This window comes from Anomalospiza imberbis, chromosome 15, assembly GCF_031753505.1.
Source record: "Anomalospiza imberbis isolate Cuckoo-Finch-1a 21T00152 chromosome 15, ASM3175350v1, whole genome shotgun sequence".
Classification (NCBI taxonomy): Eukaryota; Metazoa; Chordata; class Aves; order Passeriformes; family Viduidae; genus Anomalospiza; species Anomalospiza imberbis.
The window spans coordinates 14,597,766-14,619,280 of NC_089695.1; the positions used below are offsets into that span (position 1 = coordinate 14,597,766).

General features: G+C 42.9%; 1 long non-coding RNA gene across 2 annotated transcripts in view; it reads left to right on the plus strand.

Moving 5' to 3' along the window:
• LOC137483156 (uncharacterized) overlaps positions 1-16,916 on the plus strand; it is a 110,547-nt gene extending 93,631 nt beyond the window's left edge. Inside the window, exons 3-4 of one of the 2 annotated variants that reach the window (XR_011004375.1) lie at positions 14,418-14,477; positions 15,791-16,916. This is a non-coding gene — a long non-coding RNA (uncharacterized lncRNA). The other variant, XR_011004377.1, reaches the window with a different exon arrangement.
• The last annotated feature ends 4,599 nt before the right edge of the window (positions 16,917-21,515 follow it).

Below are 21,515 nucleotides of genomic sequence, written 5' to 3' on the forward strand. Positions count from 1 at the left end.
TTCTGTCTTTCAGTGAATCAAAAATTCTGTCACATAGGTTCAGGCATTTCACTTGTTCGTGTGTTCATAGACACATTTGTTTAAAGCCAGTTTGTAGCAAACTGCTGTCCAGAGTGAGTGAATGTCAGCTTTGTCTCACAAGTTTTATAAGGTTGCATTGATATATTTGAACAATTAGTTGCATTCCAACATGATGAGGTTCTTATTTCCCTCAAAACTTCCCTCACTCCCAAACATGCAAGCACATCCACTTAGAGCAACACAATTACTGTTGTAATTACTGTAAGATTTTAACCCCCCCCATTATTTCTAGACTCTTTCTAGCCAGCATCTCCAAAATTTCCTTGCAGGAGAGGATCAATGGGTGCATTTGTATTGGCTCTGTGTGCTTGAGAATATGATACTGATCTAATTGCGCGCTGCTACTGAAACCCATTTCCACACATCTGGGCATATGAGATAGAACATGAGATAGTCCTGTCCTCCCCTTTTAAACACACACTGATCCCCCTGGACTGAGAAATGAAGCAGAAGGGAATTGGTGCTATGTGGCAAACTCAGATAAGCATCGGGAGGCAATGACACCTGTGATTTAACGGGCAATGGCAAATGAATGACCAATTAGCAAGAGGGACAGTGTAATGTGGCACTGTAATTGTGCTCATTAATGGCACTACAGGATTGTATCTCCCACTCAGTGGTTTCTGTCTTTTTGGAAGGAGCAGAGCACAGCTGAAACACAGCAACTGAAGGGGATTTTAGTAGGGATAGGGATAGAAGAGATCTCAGTTGTGTTTTTCAACATGTAAATGATGGAGATTCTTGGACTAAAGACCCATGAAATGAAACTGTGGTCAGCAGATGTGAGCTGGTGGCGGTCTGTGGCTCAGAAAAGGGCAGAAGAGTCCTGGATGTTCCATGAATATCAGCAAGAGCAGCAGAAAGGGACTTGTCTCCTGTTGGCAAGTGGTGGAGGTGATGATGGCAGAGCTGGCTCAGCGAGGGTCAGCCCCAGCTCTGGCCGCAAAAATGAGTTCCTTTCTCACTGCACAGGGAACGGTCACTTTGGCTACGTCCCCCTGAAACACCTGGGCAAACCCAAGGGGCAGGTGAGGCAAGATGGATGGGTAGTTTACTCAGCTTTCTACACCTGCAGGAGCAGGCTCAGAGCAGGCTTGTTCCTGGTCTTTCTGTTTGGCTCCATAGTGGCTGTTTCATTGGAAATACGTGGGTTTGGGCAACAAGAGGCCTCATCTGCCTGATGGACAGGTATCAAATTATGGGCTGGTGACTCCATGGACTCTCAGACTATGTGAAGGAGCACCATCAACCTTCACAGTTCTCACTCAGCCCAAATAACAGCAAGAAAACTTTTCTGGCTCTCCACATTCACCTTTAATTTAATTTTTAAACATTTAGTAAACACAGTTGTAGGGCTTCTCATTAACTTTGGAATCTTATAGTCATAATTTTTGATACACAACATTACTTACCAATTAGCTTCTCTTGTTCGTTTAAATTTCTTCGCTCATATTTTAATGGGAGCTAATGATGCCTTTGTTGACTTATTTAATGTTATGTAAATGTGGCTATAAACTGTGAAGGGTTTAAAGAGCAGCTCTTTTTTTGCTTACTCATCAGTTTTTTGAGAATGTTTGGCATTCTCACAATCTGCACACATCACCTTGATGAATACAAGTAACTAAGAAGGCAAATAATTTCTTAAGATAAGCAGTGAAAAGTATTCAGTGTAAAATTTAAATTCTTCCTTTTGCTGATGATTGCTCTTTCTTTTCTCTTTTTTACTTTTTTTTTTTTTTTTTAACGGAGCCTAAGGGGACTTTGTGACAGCTAATCTAATTCATCATATATTAAGAAACTGTTAAACTTAGGTGGATGTTTAGATTCTGCCACGCTCAGGTTGCCAGATCATGAGTACACCTTGTTTGGTTTTGTTGCACAGAACAGAGCCTCTCACGTGTGGTTATACAGGGCCTTTTAATTCAACATAAAAATCCCTTCAAACTGAGATACCAACTCAAGAGTATGGGTGGATGTGGAAGATATATACAAACAACAAGACACACACATTTGTTGATAAATTTAGTTAACTCTATGAAAAAATACATCTTTATTAAAGAAAGCATTGATTCTTGCACATGTCTCTGATGTCCAGCCCTCTGGAGAAATAATGCAGCCTATTCAATGTCTCCTTTCTTCTCTACAACTCAGGACTGCTTCCCTTTGTCTCCTCTCCACCGTGGCTGCCAAAGGTCAGCCAAAGGGGATGCTCAGAGGCCCGGGGAGAAGGGCCCGTGCAGGCTGGATTTGGTTACAGCCACACCATGGCCCAGAAAAGCTGCTCCATTGCTAACGAGCCGAAGTGGGGAGCAGGGAGCCTGTGAAACTCTCCAGCATGGAGTTTGTGACCAATTGAGCCCCGGTGTCTCAAATCTGATGGTAATGCTTTGAAAATGCACTTCAAGCATATCATAGGAAATTTAAATATTTAAATATTCATTTATTCTAATTATCCTTTTGATAGGTACCAACCACTAGGCATACATTTCAGCAACTATGAAGGTCTACAGCAAACTGTCTATCAACGTGGATTTTAGCACAATTCACTGTAAATTAGGGAATGATTTTCATCTTCTTATCAATGTTTCAGGAACTCCTTCACTTCGATATTTAACAATTGGGGGCTGAGAAGGAACACTTCAAATAAGGAGTGAACAAGTTTTACCTCCTATTTCTATCTGTTCTAAAACTTTGTGGGCATGTAGAATTCTTTCTCTAGAACAGATGCTATTTTTACCAATGTGGATTTACACAGACAACAGGTACAAAAGTACATTCATCACAAACTCTTAGAAATTCTTCTGGGATTTTACTTGAAAAAATAAAAGCCAACAGATGTGACATTCAAATGATCTACACATTTTATATGATACGTAAAATACCAAAATGTAATATTTTGTTGTTGAGGCATGTCCCACACTATGTTGTCAAGACTTCAATGTTTCCTACTTTAGTAGTCATCTAATAATGAAAGTAATATAAGTATATTAAGTTTGGCATGTCATAACTGCTAGAGAAACAAATTTAGTGCAGGAGATACCAGTGACACTATAATAATGCTCTCTTTGATTACTGATAAATTGTTTATTGCATTTTTGCTTTCAATTGCTTTTTTCAACAATTGTCAACTCTTTTATATGCATTTTCAAACTTCCATACAGCTTTTTATTGATGATGTTGTTCTGCTGAGCAGTGAAAACATACTTAATTTTTGACTCAGTATGACAAGCTACAAACATATCTGCATACTTTAATAGCAGAAATGTGGAAATATGTATGTATTCTTCTCCTTGATTAATTGTTTGGTGTTAGAGGAGTTCAAAAGCTCGTATCAAAGGAAGAGTGGTGCTATTGGTATCACAAGTATGAAATTTACTTGCACAGTGCTCATCCCATGGGTGATGCCAAATCCTTTCCATCACATCCCAGGGCTACCCATGCCAAACCTGCTGCAAATTCCTAAATTCTCTCTGGCACAGCAAAACTTTCTATGATGTGTTGTAGATGTCGGCGAACCCAATGGGAAGAATGATGATGTCTGACTTAGTTCAGAAGACTGAATGATTTCTTTATTATAATTATGCTATAATACATTAATATACTATATAAAAGAGGATACTAAAAACTACATGCTACTTTCTCTATCATATCTAACCACTAATAACTCGTGACCCTGTTCTCCAGAGTCCAGACACAGGTGGGTCCGATTGGCCACCAGGTCCAAACAATCCACCATGATCCAACCAAGCCATCACTCTAGGTAAACAATTCTCCAAACACATTCCACAAGAGAAAAACAAGAAGCAGAAATAGAAATTGTTTTCTCTTTCATTTCTCTCTGTGTACCTTTATGAAAAATCCTGAGAGAGAGAGAAATGTGCCTCCCACAATGTGTTCAGTTTAGGTTCCCCATGAATGCAATATGTTGGCATGAAGTTCAGTTCAATAATGGTTGGGAACTGTTATCTTGTACTGTCCATTGTCTTTTATTTCCGTAACACAGACACAGTGCCAACTGCTGTATGTCCCGTGTCTGTAGCATAAACCCACTTTCATTTCTTACAATTGTTTTGTAAGGGTCCTTCACTGCTGAAATGGGGCTTTTTGTGACTGCATCAGTGTGAGGTTCTTCAAGGGGTGCAAAAATATCTGAGCAGACTAATGAAGACTGCAAAACATGAGTGCCTTCTAAAAGGACTGGCACTGCAATGAACCATCTATAATTGACATTTCAAACAGATTTCTCTCCCTCCTATTTTGTTTCACAATCCAGAAGTTGTTGAGTGAGTAAAGAGTCTCTTTCCTAAAACACTTTTATAATAAGCAGGTAACAAATTCTTTGGAGATTACTATTTTGATTTCTTGTTCCGAAATCCTGATAAAGGTGAAAGAAGGATGTTTAGATATTAGCTCTTGAGGGATATTTAGCCATCTCTGTGTTTACTATCAGATATTAGAATTACTGTTCTTTGCTCTGAGATTAAATTCATCCTGTCAGTCTCAGCTGCCCAGAAGTCCCCTTCATAATATGTAGTTTTGGGAAAAAAATGGAGTCCCAGTGCATAGTGAGGGGAAGTCAAGTTTATTTAGCCCACGGTTAAATGGAAAATTGTTTGGGCTGTGACTGAACATGAAAATTTCACAAGGTCCTAGACGTTCACCTAAATTCAGATCAGTCCCCAGGCTTTTACTTCTTCTTCAAACTTGATCTAAAGAGTCTTAATCTCAGGGGTTTTCAAAGTAGAGCAGAAAAACCTTGAAAAATCAGGGTTCTTTTACCAGACTACTTCCAGCTGTTCCTTCTGGGGTTAAAAGCTATGGAAGTAACAAGTTCACCTGGAAGCTTGGTTGGGAGCCAAGTAGAGCTGTATCACACTTCCCTTCGAAGAGGTGGTGGGAGGGAGAGGTCTCCTGTGCAGACCAGGAGGCTGATGACCAAGAAGGTGCAGCACAAATATGGACACTGCAGCCTGTTTAGGTTCCTCACTGGGACTTTTGCATCGAGATACCTCGTGTGTGCTGTGTAGGTGCTCTGCCAGCAGGGAGAGAGGGAGAAGCTTGTATTTTCTTGCAGGCAGGTAGAGGTGAGGGATTTTTTGTAATCACACACTCAAAGAAGATATAAAAAGGAAAAAAAAAATCACAACTTCTGCTATCATTATCAAGCCTCTTACCACAGCTTCCTCCTTTACTTTTTCCTTCCTTTGTTGATTCTACTTCACCTCAAAATTCACTAGTGTAACAATTTACATGAATTAACTTGTGCTACCATTAGCCTCTTGTGCCTTCCCAGAGCTAGAAACACTCTGTGATTTTGAAGCAGAGCTGTGTTCAGAATGCACTAAAAAGCCACTATTTGGGCTTACTTCTAAACCAGCAAATTGCAGCTGAGATCTGCAGCAGACCAGCACAATGCAGCCCTAGCCCTGCTTACCCCGCTCCATCTGCAGCTGCTGGCAAGTGAAACCAGAGGCCATTAAGAAAGCTAATGCTTAGCCATTTTTGTTGATGGATTCAGCACTAGAACAATATTTTGCAGGGAAGCTGGACAAAAATGCTGTTAGTTCTCATTAGAGATGGAAGAACTTTGTGAAGCTAGAGGTTTTTGCAAATCAATCATATTGCTTTTTAGGTACACAAACTGAGTCTGACTTCACAAGCCATTTTTTTTTTCCTGTCATTGAATTCCCAGGGGGTTTCCCCCTCCCCACACCACTGATGATTAATAAAAAGGGGGAAAAAAAATTCAAATGTTTTTCTATCTCAGAGGAAGCCTATTCCTTGTGCTAGCAATAGTAATGCCACCCTTTAAAAGAGTAAACCTTGAAGAAAATAGGCTAGGTTCTCTCACTGTTGTATTTAAGTTCTGTTTTTCTCAATTATGTTTTTAATTCTCTTTCTTTTCCTTTGCGATCACTCTCTGTTCCCAGTTGTACAGTAGTACAGGCACTCTCCTTTGCACTCATGCTTTCCTCACTCATAAATAAATTTCCCTTTGAGGTTTCCATTTTAGTCCAGTTTTCAGTTCCAATTTTTCATACAAAATGAGTTGGTGTGTTTGCTAAATCTTATGGATCATTAAGTGCCATTGTAATAAGGCCTCCGTGGGAAACACAGATATTTTCTAAGAGCCCATCGTGCTGTCATTGTAGTGAGTACCCCACCCTCCAGCAACAGGAAACTCAGGATGCAGAAGGAAGGGGTAAATGCCAGACAGATTTACTGGGGGCTAACAGGCCTTTGGAGCCCATAACACTCCTGATCTTTGCAGTGCTGGCAGCCCCACTCTCCCTGCAGCTCCTCTCTGGCTGCTCGGTCCCATCAGCTCAGTGCAGCTGACTGGCCCATGACCAATACATCTGGCACAGGAGTTGCTGGAACAGAGAAAGTGCAGCAAATGCCTCTTTTTCTGCTCTCACTGAATCCTCCCCTCCAAGTTGGCTGAGCGTTTCTCCCCAGAGGGAAACATGCCTGCCCTGGCACACCACAGCCTGGCTTCACGCCATGCTCTCAGCGTGAGCCTTGCATACCTGACCCAAAAGGTGAGCTTGTGGGCAGGCTGGAGAGGTGGAGAGGGGAGGACCTGCCCTTTTGGGAAGTGGGGGGTTTGTGGCTGTGCAGAACAGCCCCTCCTCTGCTTCCAACAGGGGATAATTCTGCCCATCCTATTGCATAAATCTCATGTATTCTGCAAAAACCCTTCCGCATGGCTGCCCCTGGCATACTGATGCAATACACACCCTGTGCTGTGATGGCACTGAGTCCTTGGACTGGGGGGGAGGGGGGGTTAGAACATGCTCCAGCTTTGCAAAACATGCCTTTAAATATTTATTCTAATTGTATCTGTACCATTGTGTGACTAAACCTTCTCCATTATTCACAGCAATAGATCCGCTTATCATAATGACGTGCTGTCTTTTGAGCATTAAATACAACCCTCAAGTTGCTGTTTGAGGCTTTTTTTTCCCCTCATTCTTCTAAAAAATACTGAGCTATAACAGTCTGTTTCTTACTGAATGAGCTGCCGCTCATAAGTGAGCAATCAGCATTATCTAAATAAATGAATTATTCTTTGGGGCTCAACAAAACGCTTGTTAGGTTGAAACTAATCTGTAGGAAATGAATGGTGTTTGTTGGTCTTTGAGAACACAGAAGAGATTCAAGCTCGTGTTAGTATTTCCAACAGTGCCAACATAAATGTGCAAGTCTCTAAGATACAGAGCTTGTTATTGTTATCAGATGAGGGCTGGAGAGAAATGTGGCATTATGTAATTCAGAACTACTACTTAACATGGAAATAGGCTGCAGAACACACTCAGAGAGTCTGGTTTAAGTGTACAGTGGGTGCTCTTTAGTGGCAGAAGGAACAGCCTGGTAAGCCAGGGGATCCCAGGATGCTGCCTACTCAAATTGCTCCACCAAAGCTCGGGGATGCCACCTGGACTCAGCACCCTTGAAAAATGAGTCCAGAATATTATTTCCTGAGTGGCTGTTGTGTGGTTTGCACTATAGTGGGCAGGAGCCACTCTCTCCAGGGCTATAAAAAGAGAGTGTTCTTTGATAGCTCACCTGGCTGGCACTGCCACGGCCCCAAAAACTTGAAGAAAGTTCCACCACTTTTAAACCTCATAATTTCCTAGAGACCACCATGCAGCTTTATCATAAAACTTTTGATTGAAAACATGCAACATCTCTCACACCACTCCAAGGCCCAACGTTGGCTCTTTGAATGTATGTTGGACCACCACTCATCCACAAAATGCTGAACCTGCTGGCTACACTCTCACCTTCCTTCCACCAGCCTGGTGGTTTCATTGCTTTGAATTTTGTGCTCTGTGTTTGTTTTTATGTCCAAAATACCTTCTTCAGGGTAACGGGCAATTTTGAATTTTTGGGCATTCAGAGACCAGGTTCTTCTTCAAGTAGTGAGAGGAGACATGGTCCAGTGCTATGAGTCAGGGGTTAGTCTTGCGTGACAGGATCCTCCTGGGGGATCTTGGCAACTCCTTTAGGCTGAAGTAAAGGTGTTGGGGAACATTTGCCAGGTGAGGTGCCCATTGGAACTGTACTTGCAAAGAGGAAGGAAGCTGTTTAAATCAGGTGTTTAAAGTTAGACTTCTGGAGATGAATCCCATCTTCAGGAATTAAGAGGTGGAAGTTTGAGACCTGGACTGGTTTCTGACCATCTGCTGGGGTGAAAGGATCCATTTTCCTTCATATGACTCTGAGCTAAAATATTTCCCGTGACAAACTTCTGGGTACAAAAGCAATTTGCAACTTAGAGGGGAAAAGACCTGACATTTTAAAGGCAAACTATCAACTAAAATAAAGTGAAAGGATTATTATGTGCATATGAAGGATGGGGAATAAGTGAGATATTTGTGACATATACAGATTGTTCATGGAAAAATGATTGCTATGAGTAACATGAAAATTAGCGCCGTACTGCACCTTGGCAAGTTCATGCCTCTGCTTCTATCTTTAGAGCTTGCTTTTATAGTATGGCCATCTCAGTAGTGCCTGAGGCTTCTCTTACTCTCTCTTTTTGAGGATACTTCTTTTGGACATCTGAAATAATCTCAGGAGTCTCAGAACTGCTCTGGAGTCTCAGAACTGCCCTGAAACCTTACAAAGGTTTCTGCCACTGTGAAAAGCCTGGCAATCCAGTTGGCAGAATCTCCTGAAGACCAAGCTGCTGGTGGACCAATGCTCCCTTCTTTGTCACCAGATCTACAACACTTAAAATTGAACAATGATGTCCTTCAAACGTGCCCTCAAATGAAGGCACCAAATGTACCTTCAAAGCTCTGCAGCCTGTGCTCAATGTTCAGCAAGGTCTTATCTACCATCAAAGCCAAAGTGAAGCACATCCCTGCACATTTTATTGGGCCTTCAGGGGTGTCATTATAGCCCCAGACCAACAGCCCTGCCTTTCCCAGATGTGCTAATTTCCACCATCATTCTGTCCCTCAAAATAAACACAGTGTGTTTCCTAAACTGGAAAACCATGCTGGAAAGAGGATGAAAAGCCTCAGAAGAAAGAAGTGTGAAAAACTATGATTGTTAGTCCAAGCCAAAGGAAACTAGAGCTGCTTTGTCTCTGAACAGCATGCTTGTACTAAGAACTTGTAGCACTTTTGTTTTGCTATCTGCCATTGACTGTCACATTTCACAACTTAAGAAACATGTTATTTCTTTGTTTATTTTGTCAGTCTTAGTCTCTGGAGGGAAATTATATCACTGTTTCAGTGGAATAGATTTAATTTGTTTGTGTCTTGTTGTCTATAGCATCTATCTAACTACTTATCTCTGAAGTTACCTCTCAGTCAAAGGTTTTCTGTTTCGTTCACATTTTAACAGGAGGGAATTTGCACTTGATTGCTTTGAACACTTCCTAAGTTTGGTCAGCTATCTATGTATTTATTTTTCTGTTCTAGTGAGGGAAAATGGGAATTTAAAATGTATGGAGCCAGCAGAGGTTTAGCTGTGATTTGTTTCTAATGTAGAGGAAAATTGCCCAAGTAATCTTATCCCATTCATACAACTAATATGGCCATGAGGCTCTGATGTGTTGAACAGTAAACACCACACAACATACCCTTAAGAACCTGTGGCTTAAAAGATTTCTGATTTTCCATCACACGCTTCCAGCTTTCGATGAATAAATATCAGGTCCTGCTTGCACTAACGTCCATGGGAGTTTTCATGGGTTTAAATGAGAGTAATAGAAGTTCCTGGTTTATAAGCATATTTTATAAAAATGATAGTTATCATGCATTATGGAGTTGAATGGTAACGCTGGGTAGCTATGTGAGGGGAAAAAATTCTGATACAAGCTAGCTACAACAGCCAATTCAGATTGAGAATGTATAAACCCACTATCAACATTTGGGCAAGGGAGGCCATGCATTCTCCAACAAATGAGGGCTTGATCTATGGAATAAATTCTCGCTATATTTTCTAATAACCAAAAATTGAGATACCCATGCAGGGAAATGCTCTGACCTGTGTCATACAGGAGACACTTTAGATGAATGTGGCAATTCGTTTGGGCTTAATAGCTATCAACTGGGTCAGCTCAGTCACACCTTCACCAACGTGATCTTAGAGCAAATTTAGATATACATGCATATAGAGGGGGATGCACACATCCAAACCCAGGACTACGTGTTGAGGAGATGCAGAAAATGAGGAGGGTTTGAGAAGATGAGGGAGAAGAAGATTTACATGTATCACCTTCCATGGAAGACCACAAGTAGTCAAATCTTGTCCCGTTCCATTGTCATCATTGGTGCAATTTTCACCTGCCACACACTTAAATCTCTTTAATCAGTGTGAAGCACATAGGTTAGGATTGAACACAGTCTTCACAGAATTTTAGTGACCCTCCTAATGTTTTTTAATCAAAATATCTTGTGACATTTGGCTACGGTATTTCACCCCTGACACCAAGCAAATTGTTAAATGGTAATTTAACATGTGATCTTGCAGGACTTTTAATGGATTCAAACTCATACCTTTCCTCATCCTTTTGCAATGGTTTGAGAAATAAGCAGTTGATTAACCTGGGGCCCTTGAGAAGGGGTGGGTTTAGGCACTATCCCCACTGAATTTTATATTGATGTTCTCTAAAATTCTTCCCTGAATAAACAAATATTAAATGTTGCTCGTTCATCTGATGAAATCTACACATGGTTTGAGTACAAGCCTGTTTCTTATCTGCCATTACCTCCTTTGCCACATCCCCACAATTCCTTTGTATCTTCTCCAGATCCAGTGGCTGTTGAATTTACATTCTTCTCTGGCCTGTTAATGAGTATATTGATTAATACAGGCTCCGGTATCAATCCCCATGGGAGACCAATTGATACTTCCCTCTCTTTTGACACAAAGCCATTGATGATAAGTCATTGGCTCCTAGCTGTTGGATAGATTTTTGCCTACCTTATTGTGTTATTATGCAGGCTATGCAATTCCAGCTTTCCTATTGAGCTCATGGGTAGAACAAAACTAACAATTTACTAAAAATCCACCTATGTTATGTCTGCCTTAATTAATTAATTTCTCAGTATAATTGGGCCTGAGCTTCCTTTCACAGGCCTGTACCAGCTATTACATGCTTCCACATAATCTTGGCCATTTCTGTCAGGTTTTATTTCTATAGAATCATGGAATAATTTAGGATGGAAGGTCACCTGGTCCAAGCCCTGGCTCAGAACAGGTTCTGTTAGATCAGATTGGTCAGGGTTGTTCTCAGTAAAGTCTTGAGCACCTCCAGTGCTGAGGCTGCATAAGCTCTCTTGGCATCATGCCCATTTCCATGTCCTGTGATACTTTAGATTGATCATTTAATGGCATTACCACACACCAGGTCCAGCTCCCACACTGGTGGACAGCAGATACAGCAGTGCCTGTTTCCCTTTCTCAAAGGCAGTGTCTGTGAGGAGGACTGAGTTCCTATTTCAAGTTTTAGTGGACCCACACACACTGGGACAGTAGAATGGACCCACCAGATCAAAGAATTACCCAGGACATCCCGGCTGTGCTCTGCCAGTGCCAACTCCCCCCTGGACCTGTCGCCTTATCAAGCACACTCAGCACAGCTTACGTAAATATTTGCTCACTTTGGAGCAAATACTCCTTATCCAATTGTCTTCCTAAGCAATGAGGATGTGGGAAAAGAGCCCCTTCTTAACTCCTCTGACATGATAAACATTCAGCTCCAGTAACTGAGGCCTGGTACAGTCAGAGCCCTTACAGGGGAGGAGTGCTTAAGCAAATTGTATCTCAATGGAATCAATAGGACTTTGGCACTTGCTGAATGTTTAAGCACGTGCTGAAGTGTTTACTATTCAGCCCCTCATTTAGTTCCCATTTAATTAAACAGAATCAGATTCTCACAGAAGTAAATCACAGGAGTTTCTCCCAAAGGAGTTTTCCCAGTTTGCAATAATTGAAGAGTTGATCTAATGTCCCAGCTCTACATCTTTTTTTTTAACATTCAGGCCTCTGTCTTTCTACCCAACCTATATTATTTTTACCTCCAAAATTATAAACTATTCAAAGGAGAGATGCTGTCAGAAGCAGCCAAGAGGGACACAGGTTTCTTCAGTTACAAATGAAGTTCTGAGCCTTTGATAAATGAAATGAAACTTTTCTGATGTAATTGTTCTTCAACTCTAAGCTGATATAAGTATCTCTGCTTCTCCTGATACAGGCAAGGATTTCTTTGGAAGTTTAGTGCTTCCACTCCAGATAAAAGCAAGTCATTTGCTACTTTCATCATGTCACTACTAATTTCCAAACAGTCAAACCTGCTGCTAATTTATTTACTGAACACTGAAGCCCTGTTAGCAGGGGCTGCTACTGAAACTGCTTTCTGGCCTTCGGCTTTTGTTTGTTGACAGCCTGATTTCCCAGTAGGCCATTTCCACCTGTGTTTCTGTTGTTTTTAGTGCATGTCTTTCTTTCTTCTTCCCAGTGAGTGTCTCCCAAATGGCTCCTGAAGGGTTTCTCATCTTCCCTCGCTCTCTCATCCCCTTCTCCCTCCCAGCTGCAAGGACTCTCAGCTCTGCTTTCAGTCATTCTGCAGTTAGTGGTTGTCTACACTGCTGAGCTCCCATGGGGCACTAATTTTTGTTTCAAGGACAAGATTCAAAAGAGTTTGCTACACACAGGTTGCAGGGTGCACCTTCAGATGTGCCTTCAAATAGACTTTGGAGATTTGAATATATGAGCTTCTGAAAATCAGTTTTTAAATTGCAAGGGAGGCCTATTAAGAGCTGTAAATTTTTTTTTCTTTTCTATTTTAAAAGCTGCATTAAAAAAAAAGTGATTTTTTTCCCTTCCTTTCTCCCATGACATTGGGTGGAAATAGAAGTTAGGAAACTGCCATTTCCCTTTAACTTCATGCATATCAAAGGCAGAGAGATGACAGGATAAAATGATTCAGAGAGTGGCCAGCATACTCGGTGTCTGGAGGAGCCAGTGAAGAAAAATATTGAGATGTTTCAGTGGTTTCTTTGCAACAAGTCAGTGTGCCAGGAGCTTTAGGTGTGCAAGAAAGGTTCTAAGATGATTTCCGTGAATAGGAAAATTCAGAGGCTGCACAGATCTAAGGATTTATATCTCAAGATGATATTTTAATTTTGCATTTCTTGATACTCTCTTTATTTCATAAGTAACTTCTGGTTTACACTTAATTTACCTTAACCCCAGCAATGTGTAAATCTTTCTGAGATCCATCTTGAGAGGATTCATGGCTACTCACAACTACTGTCTGGTACACTGGGCTTCAAAAATTCTCTTTTGCTTGCATGTTAAATTCAAGTGGGATTTTATGCCTCAGTTTTGAAGTCTTGGTTTCTAATAAAGTCCATAAAACTCAATACAACTGCTTGTCTTTTGGCTTAAGCTTGGAACTGCAGACTGGGGGAGTCTGCTGGTTAAAACTGGTGGGCCCTTGATTTCTCAAACTGGATGTTCATGTCTAGTCAGAACTTCTGATTTTTTTTCCTACTTTGCCTCGGTTTCTCACTTTTAAAACAAAGGTGGCAAGACTGTCCTGCCTCAAACAGGCACTGAATTTGTTCAGAAACAAATATTGGCTGGAGAATTTTCAAAATTCCCTGGAGCAGAGTTCAGAGAATGAAGCTCTCCTGCCCAGTGCTGTGCCTGGAGGCCACCCCTGCACACACACCCAGAGGCTCAGCACTGCAGCTGTAATCTACTGACCTTGAGTGAGTCTCTTAGCTGCTGTGTCTCTCCATTTCCCAATAAAACTGCAATAAGACTAATATTTACTTTCCTCACAGCCACATAGTAGTCAGAATGAATTAATGTTTATAAAGGACTTGGGAGTCCTTGGATGAATGGTCCCATAGAAGTGCTAAGCAGAGCGTGCATTGTCATTTCCTTGTAGATAAATACATATCATTTACATGGCTGTACAGAGCTGTTCACACAAGCATATGCAATGTCTCATCTCAGTGCACTCAGGGTAGCACAGCATATAGGAACAAACCCAACAGTCCTTGACAATTCATGTCATTTTGCTTTGAAATGAGTATATTTTCTGTGAGAACAGAGCTTATCATGTAATCTCCAATGAAAGTTATGTTCTGCCTTTTTACAGTTGCCATGATGCAAATGTCATTTGTACTCTCCTTCTTTATGAAAGTTAACAGTTATTTAAGAGATCAAAGTTAATTATCACTAAGGAGATCATTTTTACCTATCAACCCACTTTTGTAACCCCACTATCACAAGTAGAAGCTTTATGCTAATCAGTTTTCTAATTTCCATAAATTACTGATAGAATTACTTTTTTTTTCCAGCATGAAAGTAGATCTGTTGCTGAAAGCTCTTGAGAGGTAAAAAGACAGAGAGAAAATGAGGTAAGGTGCATTTTCAGGAGTTTACCAGCTGAATGTGGCACCAAGAAAATAAAATCCAAATCATTAGTTTCATCACACCACAAAACTTGTGGATGCTGCAGCTTCCCTGCACTGCAGAAGTCTGATGCACACACATTGTTTCAATTTAACATGGTGATAGAATGGAAGTGAACGTGAGGATCACCGTGTGACCCTCTTACATGTGAAGTGTCTCTATTAGAGCTGCAGAGACAGCATGCCAGAGGAGCTGAAATGTGTTGATAGAAACAAACAGATATACCTGTTTAAAAGCAGCAGTCAGAAACTCTGCAGTGTGATCCAAGCATGTTCTGCTGGAGAGGGCAAAATAGTCTATCCTAGGGGAAGAGGATATTAAGAAAGAAACCCTTTCCACTCCATCACAGCCCTTTCTGTGAACTGAGCTTGCCAAATGGAAGCTGCTGCTGCTGCTGCTGTGGAAGTTGTTACTGCTATGACTGACAGCTGCTGCAAAATAACCTCAGCTACAGCATGGAAGGAACAATAAGAACTCAAAATGAAACAGATGCGGATATTTTGGGTATCCCCTTGGTCTAAAAGTTGAGTAAAATAATTGCTTAGTAATTAACAAGCTTGTTGCTATGCTGCTGCAGCCTTTTAGACTGATGCTGATGAGTTCCAACATAAATTAAATTGTCTCCAACGCAGAGTCTACAACCTAATGTTGTATCCATGCCTCCCCTGAACAACTCCACACTTGTGGAGCCTCATCTGGAGTTGGCAACAGAGCAGTTCACCTTCCAGTGGGCATCAGCAGGTTTCTGTTTGACCACTACTCCCTAGAATCAGGAGGGACCTCAGTTGTCATTTTGATCACATTGGAGTCCCAATGTCTCCTGTCCTTGCCTCTGTACCTGTGGCAGTTCCTGCAGCAGCATTTTTAACCAAGTTGATGGGTTCAGCTGTTGGTCTTCCAGGTGCCTGAAGCTCTTTCCTTGTCCAGGAAGGACCTGGCAACAAGGCAAAGCCCAGAGAGCCCAGTGGCATGAGCAAGGCCACGTCCCCTCTGTCTGCCACAGGCACCCCACATCCCCCAGGCACTGTCTGGGCAGCCCCACAACCCCAACAGGTTCCAGAGCTAAATTCAAGGGACACCTGAAAGCACCCCAGGAACAGGCAGCCACAAAGGAGTGTGAAAGGACCTGAGCTTCCCCCTGGCTGTGAGGTTTTGTGTCTCTGCTCAGAGAAAAGCAACACAAAACTACATTCTCTCCTGGCCTTTTATTCCTCGACCTTCACCTCCCCATCACGCACGCACCTATTTCTCTTCAAAGGCAGGAGCCACCCCATTGAAGTCAGCAGGACTCTCCTGGTGCTTCAAGCCAAGCATGCATATGCCTGGATCCAGTTGATATTTACAGAAGGCTCCTTTTGAATTGGCTTTTGATTATACCACCTGTGTCAGAGGGTTGTTCCTTATTGCATTTGTGGACAGCAGGATCAGCATGACTTGTTTCCACGTGAGAAAGATGGCAAAAGATTGCAAATATAACCTTTAACATTGCAGGCCTTTTTTGACTGTCATGTACTGCACTGAACGGTGTATTTGTGGTTGAAAGGGAACATAAACTATGATGCAGAACACTAAAGGATTGAGAAAATGTAACCTTTGAGCGGGTGGTTTGAGTTTTATTATCCCATTTATTTATTCTGCTGGATATCTGTAGGATAATATGATCAATGAGTTGGAATCCTTCTTGTTTCTACCAACAACAAATCAAACCATTAATAGGCCAATAAAACCCCGGGATTTGGAGAGAGGGGAGGAGGGGAAGTAATTGCATTGTTCTGATGCTAACGAGGCACATCTATCTTGAAATAACTGATTAAAGCTGGTGTTGACACAAGGCCTTTGCACAAAAAAAGCTCAGAACAAGGTGTGTAGTGCTGGGGTCCCAGTGGCAGCTCTGTGTTTTCTGCATGTGCCATGCAATGGGATGTGGGAAGCACCTGTCTGGGGGGGATTCACCCTGCTTAAGCCTCTCTGTGCCCCACAGGGACAGGCTGGCAGTGCAGTGGGACAGGAGCACGCAGGGTTCACGGGGCATGATGTGTAGCTGATAAATAGTTCCACAGCTGTGTGATTGCATAATGATAGCCACATTCATTCACCTGCCTATCAAAAGTGATGCATTAAAGTTTGAGCTCTCTTCCCCTGGGTCCACAGAGAGACATTTGAGTGTTAGCTTATAGTCTTTAACATTCCTCCTAGCAGTGGGCTAAGTGCAGTGGGGTTAAACAGAGTCCCTTTTGCTTAGTAACCCATTAGCTAATGGGTGTGTAAGCCCATCAATTTGCTGTTTATTCCCTAACCCCATTAAGGTACACCTGCTGTGCATAAAAAATACACCTGACAAATCAGAGTGATAGTTGAAATAAAATAAATATCAAGTGTTGTTATAGCTGATCCATAGTGTTTAAGGCAGAAAGGGCATAACAGTGATTTGTGATGGCAGAACAAAATAGCTCGTGCTGGCTCATGGTAGCTGGAGCAGGTTGATATAAATCCCTCTGCCATCACCTGTAGGCTCCAGAACTCAGCTGCCTCTTTGCCCAGCCCCAGGGGCCCCTCCAGAGGGCTGGAGTTCACCTTCAAACGCCATCTCCAAGCGCCTTCTGCAGAGCCACAGCGCTGCTAAGTGATAAATTAATTATTTGGGGGAGGGAGGGTGAGATCTCACAGGCTGCTCTCCTGCAAAGGCAGCCAGAAGCTTCAAATCTGTCTCCAATACCAGGCCATTTGTTTTGTCACTTCATGGGCTTTATTTATTTATTTATCTCGCAGCTCGCCCTGTGATTAGAACTGTTGAAACAGCTGTTAGCTGGTAGCAACTTTCCTGCTGCTGTTTCCTGCCGTCAGTCAGGGGCTGAGGCAGTGATGGGAGCTGCCCTGAGCTGCCCCTCTGGGCCAGGGGCAGGAGCATTCCCAGCCACCCCGTCCCCATCCCCGAGGGTCTGCTGCAGCCCCACTGCACAAGGAGAAACTCCAGCAATGAACCTGTGGAACTCGCTGCCCAAAAGTGTCACTGAAATGAAGGTATTACCAGAAAATTTATTAAAACAGGGTAATCTTTTTTTTTTATTTATTTTATTTAGGAAAAAAGAGCACCATCACCACCGGCTGGGGAGGCTGACGACAGTAAGATGAGCAAGGTGGCTCAAGGTGGTCGATCCAGTGTAGAAAACTCCCTGGGGCAAATGAATGGGCTTTGAATGAGCCAGGATTGGGCTTTATGGAGAGGAGCTGGATGCCCTCTGCCATCAGGGTGCTGAGCAGCCAGGCCAGGGAGGGCAGGTGGAGAACACACAGGCAGAGGATTATTAACATCTGGGATAGCAGAGAATGGAGAAGTATTCCAATCTCTGTGGTGGGGAAATATGCCTAGAAAGCCTTTCAGGCTGAAGAAAGCTGAGAACCAGGTCTGAGCACATGGTGTACCCTCAGGTGTGCAGGGGGCTGTGACCACAAACATTTCTGCTATTGAAGAAAACAAATGTACAGGCTTTCTGCAGTCCTCTAGGGCTGACAGTGCTGGCAGAGACAGGGCCACTCATGACTGCTAAACCCATGGCTGGGCAAGCTGAAAAGCTCAAGTTGTACTTAAAAAAAAAAATAGAGGGTGAGTGAGAAGAGACCAGGCCAACCCAGCCCTGCAGCGGAGCCAGTGAATTGCCAAAAGTCTCAGACTGTGTTAAGGAGATGGAGAGAGAGTTTTGGGTTGCCTGAACTAGATTGCAAGTGCTGCTGATACACCAATGAGCAGTGATAAAATGAACAGAGCAAGTCATTGCTCTTGGCTTGCATTATCCACAGGCTTTGGCATTTTCCAGCCCAGTGCCTGCCTCTGCCTTCCTGGCCCACTGCTGCTCTTACTTTTACATCATGACTGTTGAGGAGTGTATCATTCATAACATCCCTATCACAGAGAGATTCCTTTTTAAATGCTTGGGGAGATGGAGGGCTACAAACGCTGGGAAATCAGCTATACCTAATATATTATGTAGAAGTTCTGTAATCATTATTGAACTAAAGTGCATTGAGTAAGTGGATAAAATCAGTCCCACTGTAGCATAAGTCTCCAGAGATCACAGATAAAAATGCCTCGCACTTAAGCAGAAAAAGGTAACAAAATATTTCCAGTCCCAGCAACAGCATTTTCTCCTCTACATAAATAGGGAACCCTCAGGAGAAGGCAATGATGCAGCAGAGGTTGAAGGCAAAGTTAATGGTGGTGTGGTGGGGGAGTGAGGCAGTGCCTGGGGCAGGCTGGGCGAGCAGTGTGAGCAAAGCTCCGTGGAAAAGGGGCAGAAGGCAGAGCCCTCTCTGGCAGGGCTGGTGGGCAGGGAGACAGTGGGCAAAGCTGGGGGGCACAGTGTGGGTCTGGCACAGAGTGGACATTAAATTTTTGTGCTCCCTTTTCCTCTGGACTCTGCAGAAAAGTCAAGTTTTATGACCAGGGTCACCTCAGGCCTTGCTTCCCATGGCTCTCAGAGTTTCCCACCTGAGCACAGGCAGGGGCACAAACACGGCTGCATTTTTGTGCCTCCTGTGCTAAGGTCTGCCCTGAGCTGCTGCCCCCCTACAGGGAGCCAAAGAGGCATCCTCAGTGGTGAATTTATCCTGAGTTATTCTCAACCAGATAACTGAGCCCCTTGAGAGCTTGTACAGACCTACAACATCATCAGCCCTTCCCTTTTTCATGCACTTGGCTGAGAGTGGCCAGGCTGCAGTGAATCACCACGGCTTGGTGAGACTCTCTTGTAAACCTGCTAAATCTTTTGTAAGGGCTTACAGTACAAGATACATTTTGACATGAATGAATGTAGGAAAATTAGGGATTCATATTATTTAATGAAAAAAAAGGGAACCATTTCATTCCCTTATACAAAGCAAATTAAGTTGGACTGGCCCATATAGAACAGAGTTTATGACATGTTTCAGGAAAGCATTAAATCATCATCTAAATAATTTTTTTCATTGAGTTCTTCATGTGTACATACACATTAGTGATGAAGTTTGGGCTTTTCTTTGAAAATAAGGGGGAAAATTTGTGTTAGGCCACTGAAATTACTATTCCTGTTGTAGGCCCACATTTTAAAAAGCCACCTAGAACTGCAGTCCCTGCTGTTTGGCTGTGACCTGGGTAGTCACTGGCATTCATGTCCTGGAATTACTTTATTAAAGTTTTGTAAGATGTGTGCTCTATCTCATGGCCTGCCAATCACGTTGGAGCAGTGCCATAAGTTCTGGTCTAGCTCTATCCTCAAGGGCACCAAGGGGAGGAAGAATGAAGAGGGCTGTGGAGTTGGAGCTATTACTTATTTATCTGGTATTGACCTGAACTCTGCTACTGAAATATCAGCATTAGATGCTGGGGAAAAGGAGTGCCAGAGCCAGCACCTGCTGGGAAGTGTAGAGGAAACAGAGATGTCAAATGGGGCCCGAATCAGTCATTGTTTCATGGAGACAATGGTGCTGGGACAGGCAGGAGGTGGCAAACGACAGGAAGGAGTGAGTACAGCTGGTGAGTGGACAAGGAGGCAGTGAGCAGCTGACCAAGTATCAGGAAACTCAGTGTCAGGTGCTCAGCACCTCTGAGATGTGACCTTTTTGTATTTAGTGAGCTTGAAATGTTGACTGTTAGGATCTGCACATTTTTATTAGTACAGTGATAACTGTGTTTGTGAAGGGAGAAGAAGCAAGTAGCAAGTGAAGCTTCTGTAATGTTGCTGTGGATGGGGAATGTGGTTTTTGCTGAAGCATTTCCAAAAACCTCTGTCCGTGGAATTGAAGGAGTTGGGGGCCAGGGACTCTGTGGGAGGCTGCAACCCATCTGTAGCACAGCAGCACAACGTGAATATTTGCAAGGACTGGGGAACAAGGGGCAGTAAACAGGAAGGAGCTCAGGAAATCAAGGGAATAAGATCAAATGTGTCTTCAGCTGCCTCATGCAATGACAGAAGATACAGGGGCTGTGGTGCTAAGCAGAGTTACATAAATGATTACACAACACGGCCGCGGCAAGAGCCTAGAGACTCTAAAGGGAATAAGCAGACACACAGACACGGCCAGGAAACTAACAGTGAAGGCATCTCGTCTTGCCAAGGTTTCCTTAATAAAAAATTAGAGACATGCCCACACAAAATTACAGTCAGCCCCACTGCCAGGGCAGACCATTAGGTCAAAATGACTTCTAGAGTGAATAAAAATTGAAAGAAGCCACTAGGTCAGGGGGTAGCAGTCAGGCACATCATTATACACCTGATGTCACGTCTCCCTGTGTGATGGCAGATGACAGGGCCCTCCCTTTGGGCACAGGACCCACCATGGGCCACGTCTCACTCAGCCACACCTGGATGTGCACCCTGCACTTGGTCCTCATGCTCTGGGCTTCAGAGGGTTTTCTTCTGGCACCAGAACCTCTGTCACAGTACTGCCCCCGAGCTGAGCTCAGTTTGGACTGTCAGACACCACTGGGGCTGCCCAGCAGACTCCCCAACCTCTGAGCTCAGCAGCCTCCTGACATCCTAACCCCCCTTTCTTGTGAAATATGACACGATTTAAATTTTAAATAAATCCATTGTCTCTGGATCCAAAAGGCTGAAGCAGAACTCTTGTTCTGCTGTACCTATTACAGGTTACACTACATCCTGAATTTCATCCCTCAGCCTGCTTGCTTTTCAGATACACTGTCCCAACATCTTTGTAGTGACCTGAGCACTCACAGAGCCCTCAGCTGCGGTGAGAGCTGCCAATATTCACACCATTTGAAAGAGAACCAGGAGAGTTATCTCAGACAGAAAAACCAGATCTCTTGTGCTGACAGAATAAACACATTTGGGGTCTGACTTTGCCAACATCTCTCCTTTCTCTAACAACTACTGGAGTGGATCTGCTCATATTTAAGAGATACCCAACACTTCACTTTGCAAGAAGCCAATTCCAGCTGCTTATGTTTTAGCAACTTCATTTTTTTAAAGTAAATTTTAATTTAAACT